Source organism: Lissotriton vulgaris, chromosome 5, assembly GCF_964263255.1.
Source record: "Lissotriton vulgaris chromosome 5, aLisVul1.2, whole genome shotgun sequence".
NCBI classification, from domain to species: Eukaryota; Metazoa; Chordata; class Amphibia; order Caudata; family Salamandridae; genus Lissotriton; species Lissotriton vulgaris.
Window position 1 is genome coordinate 1,499,903,688 of NC_141693.1, and position 12,798 is coordinate 1,499,916,485.

Genomic DNA, 12,798 nt, shown 5'->3' on the forward strand with positions numbered 1-12,798 from the left:
CCAATGACTTTCTGGCGCGCAGTTATCTTGAAGTAAGCCTGAGTTGTCCTCTGATGCTGCTAGAGGCTCCGGCTATTGAAGAACATGTATGTTAATTTCCATTACTGAATTGGATGGCTGAAATGTTCACAGATGATAACAACGACTACCTGTTGGAGGCAGTGCGACATACAGTGCCAATACGCTGTTGGATCTCTGCATTCTATGAATCTTGCCCCCTTTATTGTGCGTTCTCCAATCAAGGGAGGGTGTAGTAAGGGCTAAGGCCTGCTTTGCATGCATGTTATGTTAGGATGGCTTTTTGGAAGTTTAAATGCCATTTTACCTTTTGCTGCTTTTGCACAAGACACTGCATATAACTGTTTTTGTAAGTTAGGCTTCGTGAAGGTCTACACATGAGAAAAGGTTTGTTTTCGACATCTCTAGACTTACATCGTGCCCCTAGTCTGCACAGTGAATGCTGAAGCCGTCAAGGTTATCATAACAGGGTAGATGTTGTTCGACATCATTGAGTAACGCTGTTAGACAACAATTTGGCAGCTGTGAGCCAACTAAGATTCTGGCGCCCTTATTATTGCACACTTGGAAGATTTCCGTTTCCAGGGATGCAGAGAGCTTATGCTGATCCACATGTGATTTACTCTTACTGAGCGGAAAGGTAATGGAGTCCCCCAAAACAAGCCTAAGAGACTTTCTTTAGTTTATAATACATAGTTCCTATATAGAGAGGGTGTTAAAACTAGGCGCTATAAGACCTGTTTTCGCCATCATTGTAATATGATTTCTCCTTTTGTATTTTATGGAATTGTAACGTTGCTGACCATATTATTTTTAATCATATGTCTGCTTATGTTGGCTAAGATATTGCACCTGAGATCACGTTGTTAAAATAAATATTTGAACCTTACCGTATCTCTTATTTACTCCTGTTGTGGACTGGTATAAGAGTATAACGAAAGAGTGTTCTCATTTCCCACCATTCCTGAGATGGTCCTAAGTTGCATGGTCTAGGTTGTCTAATCATTGGTTACTTTACTATACGACGAAGAGCTAATGTGACACTGATGCTAGCTGGTTGGGTTTTTCTAGGTACTGAGGTGAGTTTCTGGTACACCACAATTCACTGATGTCCTAGGTCTCTGTGAACAATTCTGTGTATGAGCAGGATCCTTGCAACAAGCAATGATGAGTTTTTTTGACTCTATTGCTCCAAAACAACTTAAAAGGATTCTCATCAAACAATCCAAACCCTGGTTTAATAACTCCCTAAATGACGATCATCACAAACCTAGGCTTTTAGAGAGACTTTGGAGAAACTTTCCCTCCACTACCAGCCTCAATCAGTTAAGGAAGATGAGAAGAGCATACAACAAATGTATTCGCTATGCTAAAACCGATCACTTCAGGGCTCAACTTGACAGCACTAAAAACAGACCCAAGAAACTCTTTGAACTCATCAAACAGCAAGCTAACAACTCTACCAACCCTAGCTCGGCACACATAACCTCCATTCCTAGTGGGGAGGACTTCTCAACACACTTTGCTGAAAGGCTAGGAAGATTGACCTTGAGCTGCAAACTACCACTCCTAATTTGCGTCATCCGAACTCCCCTGCATCATCAGAAGAACCTAGGGAACCTTCTGCAGTGAGTGCACCTTGCTTCCACATACGTTGCGCTCCCAAAAAACAACGCATCATGGAATACTTTTCTTCTACCAGATGACTAGGAGCTGCTCCAATTTATGGCGTCCTTTAAAGCTTCTAATAACTTCAGCTATCCACTACCAGCCAAGTTTTGTAAAGATCTCAACCCAGCCATCCTCCTTTTGTGGTCCCGGATCATCCAATATTCCCTCTTACAGGGGAGAATTCCAGAGTGCCTCAGGTCAGGTCAAGTCAATTCCACCCCAAAGAAGCCCAAAGCCAACTTAGCTTATCCCAATAACGTCCGTCCGATCACCAGCATCATGACTCTGGCTAAATTGATCTAGATATGCGTTCACACACAGCTCTGCAACCATATTGAGAAATTTCAGCTTCATCTGGCAGGGCCATCAGAAGCAAGGTTAATGAGGATTTGTTTTTTTGTTTAAACTCTTTATTGTTGACCATATCGAAGCATCATGATATATCAGGGCAGTTACACATCACAGTAAATTTTTCTTTTGTTGTGCAATGATAAACCACAATTCACAGCTCAAAGTAAATAATTATCGTCCCATCCGGACTTCAGAAAATAAGGCGTCGCCAGTTTTCCCACTGACTACATGTTATACATATAGCGCCTCATTCCTACCAAACATTCGTCCCGTAAACGATAAACTCCCCGTCGTAACAAACCTCCCTCCCCGCTAACCCACCAACCCGCTCCTGGTCGCTGCAGATTCAGATTCAAATCTACTGAAGTGAAAGGACAATAAACATCAAGCTGTGAGTCTAGTATACAGTGTACAGGTACCCCACTGTGCAGAGGAGGGGGGGCCCAACCATTCTGCCTTCTGTTTTCCTTCAGACCCAGCTACTACGTTCCAGGTGTCTGAGGGACACTATCTACCATTCCCTCTAGTTCTACCACCATTGCATCCCAGTCCAGCACTATAGGATGTTTCCTATGACCCCTCTCTTCCTCTCTCCTCAAAGCTGCACCCTCTGTTCTACCCCATTGTATCAGATCCGACTGCCACATAACTGGATTAGGAGGTCTGTGGGATTTCCACCTCCTAGTTATACATCGGATCACCAGGATCATGGCCAGGTCCAAGAATTGTAATTTCACTTTCAGCGCCCTGGACCTCCTCCGCATCCCCACCAAGCAATATAAGATTTCTATCGGGACAGGTACTTGTGTGATAGTATGTAGTGTCTGACAGAGGTCAGCCCAATAACTCTGTAATCAAGGGTAGGACCACAGCATATGAACAAAATCAGCATCTTCTCCCTGGCAGCAGGGGCAACAATGTGAGGCATCGGGAACATACAGTGGAGCCTCCTAGGCGTTAGGTAGGCTCTATGGAGTACCATTGTCTGAATAAACCGGAACTTAGCATTACGTGACACCCTTTTCGGGTGTTCCAATATAAGCTGCCAGGTTTTATCTGTGAGTTCTAACCCGGCATCTTAAGCCCACATCTGTCTAAGTGTAGTAATCAGGATTGCAGCGTGTTCTCCGAGTCCCGTGTATAGCCAGTGCACAAGGTGTCCTCCCTCACCCATGTAGTACATTAAATATACCAGTTTGTGTTGTGTAGGTCTTACCCTCAGTGGTGCCCATGTGTTTTTGATATAATACGTGACCGAGGCATGTAATAGGTACAATCTTGGGGGTGCTCCCGTGATCTGCATGAAGGATTTTTGATCCAACAACGCCTCATCCCCAAAAAAGGAGCCAACCTCTTCTACCCCGTAGTCCTTCCAAGCCTGTAACGCGGTCCTGGTAAGATTACCCTGCGGTGTGGGAATACCTAACAGTGGGATTTTGTTCATATAAGGAGGTATCGTGGATGTATAGGACAATGCTTCCTTCCAGCACGTTAACTCAGTGTGTAAGAGGGGAGAGCAGTCCGGAGGGATCCGGGCCTTCGGTAATAACAGGGAGTGGAGCGCCCCACGATCCAGTTGTTCGTGAGAGCAATCTCTTTGCAGGTTATTCCCCACAAGCCAATATGACAACCACTGTAATTGGCTGGCATAATACTACCCTCTGAAATCTGGTACTCCAAGTCCTCCTGATTTGGTACCCAACTGGAGTTTACGCAGACTAATTTGCCTTCTGATAAGGGAGATCAATAAAGTATTCAGAGCGGCAAAAATGTGTTGAGGAAGAGTTACTGGCATATTGACAAAAAAATATAACATGCAGGGGAGCATCATAATTTTAGAAATGGCCACCCTACCCATGACCGAGAGTGGTAGTGAGTTTCAGAAACTGACACTGCCCCGAAGTCGAGTAATGGCGCATTTAATGTTCCCATCAATTTGGTCAGCAGGCTTCCTGTAAAGTTGTATACCTAAATATTTAAAGGACACAGGGGCCACCGGGATCCGATATGTCCCAAAATGAATATGGGGGGGTGATACGCCGTCCCTGAAGAAGAACCCAACCGATTTCAGTGGGTTGATCGATAGGCCCAACACTGTTTTGAATTGCTGAAAGAGACCGTGAATCGCCAAGTGATCTGCCTCTAGGTCTCAGAGGTACAGAATGATATCATCTGCGTAGATGGATATCAGATGCTGTGTCCCATCTACCGGTATACCCATCTGACCAAACGCGGCACGTAGCGCCACAGCTAGAGGTTCTAGTGCGAGTACAAACAGAATCGGGGAGAAGGGGCAACCCCGTTTGGTGCCCCTATGGACCATATATCCTGCGGACACATACCTGCCTGTACGAGCCCTAGCTGTGGGGTTAGTGTACAACAAGCGTATCCAATGGATAAGATTATCCGGAAATCCGAAACGGTTCAGAGCCTCAAACATAAAGGACCATGATAGGGAGTCAAACGCTTGTTTCAAGTCCAGCACTATATAGCCCGCTCTCGGCATGTCCAGAGCAGGGGCCGACATCAAGGCATGCAGTCTGCGAATGTTCAAGGAGTTACTGCAGCCAGGGAGAAATCCACATTGGTATGGATGTATGAGTGTAGGGAGATACGGTTGTATCCATGCGGCCAGTGCCTTACTAAGGATCTTGTATTCCGTCGATAACAGGGACAGAGGACTATAATTACCCAGGTCCAGAGTATCCCTATCGGGTTTGGGGATGGAAGCAACCAGGGCCTGCATGGTAGACTCGGGTAGGAGACCCTCTTTGAACGCCTCCTTAAATATTGATTCGAGTACTGGGACAAGGATATCCAAGTAAGTAGCATAAAATTCTACCAGCAACCCGTCCATGCCGGGGGACATATTACGATTAAGGCACTTGATCGCGGCACGTATCTCGTGTTGTGTGACAGGACCCTCTAGCAACTTTTGTATGTCCTCCGGTAGTACCGGGAAGGGAAGATCCCGCAGGAAGTCTGCACTTTGCATCGAGTCCTCAAATCCTGTGTGCGAATAAAGGCCGCTCAGATGAGCGTAGAAGGCGCTATTTATCTGCCTGGGTACACACCAAGGTACCCGACGGGTCACGTATTTGCGTTATAGTCGGCGGATCTGGCCGTCTCAGACCAACCTGGCCAAGAGTGCGCCAGACTTATCAGCTTCTGTATGTTGTCTACGTAAGTATTCCTTATAATCAATCGTCCGTAAGGTTTCTAAAATCTCTGCGTGGTCAATGTACCCTACCTGTAGGTCACCTCTCTTACCCGCGATATTACTAGCCTCCCGCTCCAGGGTCTTCAACCGATCCTCCACCTCACAGAGTTTTTTATGAACTTCTTGCCTCGCCCCCACTAATTTCCCTATAGTGGCCCCCCTGATCACTACCTTCATTGCATCCCAGACCACCAGATTTGAGGAGGCGGAATCCAATTAAATCTAAAATAGTCAGTGAAAGCATCAGACAAGGATGCCTGAAAGGGGGGTCCTCCAATAAAGAAGGATTAAGTTTCCAGGTGGGAACTGGCGTCGGTACCCTGCCCCAAAGGAATAAAACAGTTAAGGGTCTGTGGTCGGAGAACTTTTTGCTAAGTATTCAGATTTCTCCACGTTAGGGATTATCGACCTTGAGCATAGGAATCGGTCAATTCTAGTGTGTAAGTTATGAACATGGGAGTAGAACGAATATTCCTTGTGGGTGGGATATAACTCATGCCATGTGTCCAATAATCTCCATCCCGCAGCCCAGGTATAAAAAATATCGGCTAATTTGGCAATTCCAGTAGCCTGCAGGGGAGGATGAGATCTGTCCATATCCACATTTAAAACCGCATTCCAGTCACCGCCCAGTACCCAGGGTATTTCCGCCCAGTCTGATAATGCCAAACCCAATTTAGTTAAAAACTGATCCTGGTCATAATTTGGTGCGTATATACTTCCCAGGACTATTAGTCTCCCGTCTAATGTACCTTTGACTAAGATATACTTGCTCTGGTCATCTACCTTTATCTCCACCTCCTCAAAAGGTACCCCATGACGCACCCATATAGCAGCTCCCCTGGAGAAGGCAGAGTATGACGTAGAATAGACCATGCGTCTCTATTTCTTTCACAATTTCTGCGACTCCATGACAGTCAGATGTGTTTCCTGTAGGAATGCAATCTGTATACGTGTCGGAGGAGGAACAAGTGTATCCTGTGACATTTTTGGATTGCACCCAAACCCTGCACGTTCCAAATGAGAAATTGATATGACCCTGTAGTCTCAGCCATGTGCGTCTCTTATTTCTGGTAAAGTGAACAATAGGTCAGATGTCGTGTCCACTGCATGTAGCGACCAGGAGTCCCTATACCCCAAAACCATTAAAAAAAAAAACTCGGCACAGCAGCAAAACACTGCTGGGCCCAACAAGAAGTGAATAAACAAATCAGTCCAAATCATGGTGCCTATGCTAATGGGGGGGTGGCTGACCTTCAACCATCGGGTCATTGTTCATGGCTAGCTCCGATTGCTCAACGGCAGGTCACCCTGTGGTACCAGGATGTATGACAGCCCGCAGCATGTGGGAGGGGAGTGGGGGGAGGGGGAGAAAAAAGAAGGGGGGAAATACAGGCTATGTAAGCATCCATATTGGGCGTAGGCCCTCCCTTGCATCAACATCCTCCCATGTCCCAGAGGAGGCAGGCTCCATGCACCAGGCCCCCCACATCACAACCCCACATCACAACCCAAACACATCCAAAGTAACTGAGCAATATATCTAGGGAAGCACCATATGGTGGCCAGTACCAGTTCCAAAGAAAAAAGGATACTACTTGAATCATCTGCATGAGTCCGTGTCCCACTGGTCCAACAGTGTTCTCAGTTGTCTACAAGATCATCAGCCGTTCTGGGTGTAATTGTGGGGAAAAGGACAGCGCTGTGATCGGAATCAGAATGAAGCATACTGTCCTCCGAGTCCGTCTCAATCTTGTCCGCCGCCTCCCGAAAGGTCTGGGCCACCGCCAGGCTGTCACCAGTGCTCCCAGTTGGTCCTTTTTCTGCTGCCTCCACGATGGACCTGAGCGGCCACTTCTCCCATCAGGCTCAAGGGACCCCTCCAGATCCTGATCCGGTTCAACCATCCTGGACGGTCCCGACCGTTCCTGCGTCAACTCAAGGCCATCCACTATGTCCATTACTTTCAGCCATTCTTCTGCGTCCGAGGGGCTTTCAAAGAAGTGCGTCTTCTGGTCGTGAATAACCTTCTGTCTGGCAGGGAAGTGGAGGGCAGCCCGGCCTTCTGCAGTCTTCTCTTCATCTGTTGGTACGACGAGCGCTGCTTCTGAACCATATTGGTGTAATCGGGGTAGAGGGAGATTCTGTGGTTTTCAAACTGTATGAGCGACTTCTCCCGAGCCTTCTGTAACAAGAAGTCACGGGCCCTGTAGTTGAGGACCTTCACAATCAGAGGCCTAGGAGGCCGGCCCGGTCTAGGCCGGCCCGTCGGGATCCGATGCGCCCGCTCAACACAAAAGTACGGAGAGAGGCCCTCTGACGTTACGTGGTCACGGAACCATTGCTCCATATAGTCTGCCGCTCGAGTCCCTTCACAGTGTTCCGGCAGGCAAATAACGCGTATGTTATTGCACTGTTTCTTCCTTCTGCATCTTCCACACGATCGATCAATGAGGTGACCTGCTGTTGAAGATGTTGTATGGAGGAAGAGGGGTCCGCCACAGTCGGTGCGAGGTCTACAAGAACCAGGCTCTGGTCTTTAACCTTGTCCGCTAATTTGCCATTGTCCGCTTTCAAGAGGGAAAAGTTAGTAGTCAGGGCCCCCAGCTCCATCGCCGCTCTAGAATCTCGTATTTCTTAAAAAATTAGATCCAACTTGTCCGGTGGAGTGCTCCCATCACCCCCAGGTCCCGCCGCTCCAGGCATGGGCCGGCTCTTTCCAATCCCAGAACCAGCACGCGTCAACTCAGGGTCAGCCATGGGCGGAAAATCCGTTCCGCTCGCGGATTTTGCGGATTTTCGGGAAATCCGCAATCCGCGAGATTTGCGAATTTCCTGCAAAATCCGCAAATCCGCGAGCAGCGGATTTTGCTCGCACTGCTCGCACTGTTCGCGTGAGTTCGCGCCCCGCGAATAAGTGCGAAATTGCAGAAATACGATCTAAGCAAAACTGAAAGTAACTACTTACCAGGTTCAAAAGTTCAGGCACATCATTAGTAGCCATTTCCTGTAGTGCTTCCTGAGGGCCCCTCCAGAGTTCAGTTGCCAGTTGAAACTATTATGTGACCCTGCTCTGAACCTCAGAATAGTTACACATATGCCACAAAGGTCATGAATTACAGCTAAGGGAGACAAGCAGGAGCCAGGCTGGAAGTTAAAATCCATTAATCAGCCCCTAATTCATTATTGTCAGTTGGGGCAGGGCAGGTGTTGTAACTAATTTTGCAACAATGAAAGCACTTAGCAAGTGCAAAAGATCACTAATCAGGGCGCACTAAGGAAGCAGGTGCCAGCTAAAAAAATATTCTGTGACACATTAATCAGCCCCAAATTAATTCAGGTCACTTGAGGCAGGGAAGGTGTGCTTTGCTTTGCCGAAAATAATGTACACTGGACAACCAGAGGGTGTGGTGATGAAACAGAGGGTGGCATGGGTGGGCCAGAGGGTGGCATGAGTAGTCAGAGAGTGGCAGTGGTGACAGAGAGTGGCAGTGATGAAGAAGAGTGTCCCAAACAGGTTGGACACGTAGAAACAACAAGTTCGCAAAACTTGCGACCCGACAGGTAAGTTCGCAAATTGCGAAATTGTAAAAACCCTCGCGAACTGGCAGAAACACGGGCGAACACAAAAAAAAAAAAAAAATCCGCAAATTCGCGGGAATTCGCGGATTTTGCGGATTGCGAGTTCGCAAATCCGCAAATTCGCGGATTGCCAATCCGCAAAATCCGCTCATGCCTACTCAGGGTCTTCTGGGCCCCCTAGCCCTTTAGGTCCCTTACGAACCATAGCGCCAACAGTAGAGTTAGAGCGCCGTCTATACAGTTAATCCTCTAGATAGTTTCTCCCAGGGTCAGACGTACCGAACAACCTCTACGAGGCCGTAGGGGTTCGGCAGTAGTGCAAAAGCAGGTTATGCAGGCCAAGGGGAGCTGAACAACAGCAATGGAAGTGAGGTTCAGGGTCACAGCTCCCAAGGTCGTCTGCAGGCGAAAGGGGTGTCGCCCCTAGCAGAGTGTCCCAGCAATCAACCACCCCAATGTCCTCGAGGGGGCCCCCATTTGTCAGGCGCTGAGAAGGAGAAGGCCTTTCAAGAGTCAGCCTACCGGGCAGCAGGACTCACGGCAGTCTCACAGTATCCAGGGTGGGGAGTCCACCAACCCCCAGTGCATGCCCTCAAGACCACAGCCACAGCGTATATGCGCTCTTGACCAGCACAGCACCATCGGCGTCGCACAGCAGGGCAACCTCAGGGCAACCAGTCATCTCCAGCCTCCGCCAGCCAGCGGTCAGCCCCGGGCTTCATTCGATATCCCAGGGGCCATGTACTATGTCCGAGTGTCACGGCCCGCCTCAATCCGCTCTTGGGTGGGGCTAGAGCAACCTCTATGGCCTTTGCTGCAGCCAAAGCCCGTCGAGGAGACAGGGGGGAAGGGGGAGGCCCCGGCGTGGGATGTGTGCAGGGGGGGGCAATCTAGTTCACCCCCACCTCCACCACTCCAAGTCCCTGCTCCGCTTTCCAGGCAGCACGACAGTCGTGGGGGACAGCTGTCCCGTTCAGCAATGCAGCAGTAGAATCAGGGTAGCCACGTGATCCGTCCCGGCCGAAACACGGGTCTCACAGGGACCCGCTCCGTCTCGAGTCCCGCATCAGTGACGGTACCTGGGCGCCGCAGGAGGTCTGAAGCTCCAGACGGCCTCCCCATCCGTTCCGCCCGGCTATGGTGTCTTTTCCCGGCACTTCCGCCCGGGCGAACCGCCACGCCACACACTTCCGCCCGTACGTTAATGTTAATGTTAATGTTAACTGTCATTTATTGAGCGCTCGTACGCCCGGAGGCTTCATGGCGCTGTAGGAAGGAACAGGGCGCATCAATCATTTGATAGAAGGAGGCAGCTCAATGATGTGCCTGAGAAAAGAGCCAGGTCTTCAGAAGATGTCTGAAACTGAGGAGATTATCACTTAGTTTTAGATGAGGGGGGAGAGAGTTCCAGAAGGCAGCTGCGAGATGGTCAAAGCAGCTGCCTCCGAGACGATTCCTTTTGTACGGCGGCACAATCAAGAGGGATTTATGGGTGGACCGGAGATATCGGGGGGGCTGTATTTATGGAATAGGTCCCTAATGAATTGGGGGCCAGTGTCGTGTAGGGATTTGAATAAAATGCAGCCCACTTTAAAGGCCACACGTTGTTCCACCGGCAACCAGTGTAATTGTTTCAGGCCAGGTCTGACTGATTGCCTTCTAGGGATGTTCAGAAGAAGTCTGGCTGCTTGATTCTGAACCAACTGGAGGCGTTTAAGCTCTCCTTTTTGGAGCCCAAGATAGAGACTATTGGAAAAGTCCAATCTGGATAAGACCAAGGAGATTTTTTAAATTTTTTTCAGCTGAAAAAAGCTGGAGGATACGACTGCTCCCACCGGTTTCTTCAAGGAAAGGTCTTCACTGATGTGGATGCCCAGACTTTTGACCGAAGATGACTTAGATGGAGGGGCACCCATGCAGGAGGGCCAGAAGCTGGGGTTCCAACTATGTATACTCTGTCCAGGCAAGACCAATTCGGTCTTGCCTGAGTTAAGTTTCAAATGATTGCAGCTCATCCAACTCAGAATGTGGGACATGGTGTTTTGAAATTCTACCACTGAGTCCTTGGTGTTAAGAGGGAAGATGAGCTGCAAATCATCTGCATAGTTGAAGATGGTTACCTTGGCGTTTCTGAGGGAAAACAAAAGAGGACGCAGGTACAAATTAAAAAGCAGGGGGGACAACGAAGAACCTTGAGGCACTCCACAGTTGGTGGATATGGTGGGAGCTGTAAAAGTGCCCAGTCTAACCGATTGAGTTCGGCCAGAGATGAACGAGCGGATCCAGCTCAAACGTGAGCCCCCGGCTCGCCCCCGGCTCGCACTCGTAGGAGGCCCCGGCAGGCTCAGCCACAAGAGGAGCCCAATACAGGGCGCTGCTGCCCAGGGCAGGCCACCAGGTCGTCGCCCAGTCCTCCGTGTCCCCTCCGCCACTCGCGGGCACATCCAGGCTCCTACAGAAGCCCTGTGTCAGGATTAAAGCCCCGGGTGCCTCTGGAGCTCTATCGGCCACCAACTGCCTTCATGGCCGGCTAGCCACGACCCCCTAATAAGGATTTGTTAGTCCGGAATTCCTTTCCATGGGTAATACATAGGAGCCATATATGCGATGACAGCCGTTTTAAAATTTACATTTTGATTTACATTACAGTCTTACCTCAGAGTTCACTAATAGTCCATGTTTCCCAATGCCTAGAGATGGAGGTAGGTTGTTTGTATCTACCCAACTCTGGGAATGGCACAGCTTGTTGAGGTGTTTTGTCAAGAGTTTTTTGTAACACTCAAAGTAGTAATATCAGAGAGAGAGGGCTTACTCCAGGGTGCAGTAGAGGGATTGTGACTGAGATACAGCATAAAACAGTAATGTAATATATATTCCTCTTCTAGAGACTGGGGGCATAATTTACAGAGCAGTGTGGAATTAAATCCTCAACATAACTCAATGACTCACTACCGACAGCATGTACATTCAGCCCTCTGGCATACCACAGACAATACTTTTTGAAGCTTGAAAAAATGTTTGAGTAACCATACCTTAAACTGTTTGTGAACATTAGACTTCCTGTTCTCTTTCTGGTGTTTACTTTGTCTCCAACTTCTCTCTATGCTCTTGGTGCCTAGAAGTAGCTGGGTCTGGTGGCTTAGTGGAATAAAGATTAATGGTCACTGATTCAAATTCTGGCGGGCCCACTCAACCATTCACTCCTCTGAGGTTGATAAAATGAGTTCCAATGAGTTGGTTAACAATAAACATGTTCTATTCATCGCCAAGATGCCCTTGGTTGAACATATGGTTTACAAATACAAGTTATGTTGAAGTTACATGTGGTTGGCATTTAGTGCTTTGTGAACGGTACCACTAGGCCCAACTTATCCAAGTATTTCTATGGCATTTGCCACACTGCCTAGAGTCTCCAAGTATGTCTTTGCTCCTGTTGCCTTGAACTTCAAGTGGTTTGCGTATCGGGCAGATACATTGGAGTTCCCTTGTTCCAACTACCTTTCATTCCAAGAAAGCCCCACTCCAGCTTTTTCTTTTCCAGCAGCCGGCCTCATAAGTCTTTTCCCATAGTCCTATGAGGCACACAGTGCTCACTTTCTACCCTAAGAAGCATGTGATGGAATGGATGAGATGGGCCATGGTTATGGTGTGGACAACTGCATTGTGTTACCAGGCAACGCCAGACTTCATTGCTATCTGCAGAGTAGTAGGATGGCAATGGGGCAGATTATTGCAGCTCAATAGGGATATGCCTACATTTATATTACATTAATTGGAATCTGAAGTACTGTTAGTCTAGTAACCAAATACTAGATATTTATGCAGTTTCCTCAATACCCCACAGTGGAGGCCTAAACACTTCTTTGTATTCCAAAATATGCTTATGTTCGATGTAAACTGCACTAGGTCCGTGTACTTTTTGTGATTCTTTTCTCCAATTAAATAATCTGTTAATT